Raw genomic sequence first — 778 nt, forward strand, 5'->3', positions numbered from 1 at the left:
TTGTGACGGACACGAACCCGGATCAGTAAGGCCACCGTGTACAGCACACAACAAATAAGATTTTCCTTGTTTGCCTTTCAAGACTAACACCAAGATCTCCGCACAGCACCAGCACGCCGCCTCGCCGCACATCGCGCTGTGGGGTCACCACTGCTCCTGCGAGAAGAGGTCGGTCCCTCTCTGTGGGGTGACTGAATTGGCACATCACTCTCTTCGGTGCAAGAAAGAAACGCAGAGCACGCGCCAGCAGCCGCCGAGCACCTTTCCTCAGGCACTCTGCCACGTGCTAGTCGTCGCCACCACCACATTACACTGGGTCTCCACTCGACGACTGCACCAAGCTTGACCAGCCTGTGCTTTGCACAAACAGCGGACTAGAGGAGTCTGCCGTGCACGCTGTCCCGAAGCGGTCCAGCTCACTTCCACTTAGGATTTGCACCTACACAGCTTTATAAAGCTGTATCTCTGTGCTTGCAAAAAGCCTCCAGATCAAGAGACAAACAACACAGCGGAGGTAATGAGACACATTTCCTCGGGATTGCCCTAACTATGCATTTTGCACAAGCAAAAATATGGGGAGTCCAGAAAAAAACCAAACAAACCAAACCGAAACATCAAAACTTCATGTGCTGGCCCTCAAAGCCACTCAAGCAAGGATTTCATCAATGTCTTTACAAGACCCCCCACAGCATGCCTAGGGGACAGTTAACTTTTCCGACACTGGCACGATAGCCCACGACCAGGCTCCAAGCGCCAGGGAAGAATAGTCCCTCGGTTC

This window comes from Pygoscelis adeliae, unplaced genomic scaffold (genome assembly GCF_000699105.1).
Source record: "Pygoscelis adeliae isolate BGI_AS28 unplaced genomic scaffold, ASM69910v1 Scaffold38, whole genome shotgun sequence".
NCBI classification, from domain to species: domain Eukaryota; kingdom Metazoa; phylum Chordata; class Aves; order Sphenisciformes; family Spheniscidae; genus Pygoscelis; species Pygoscelis adeliae.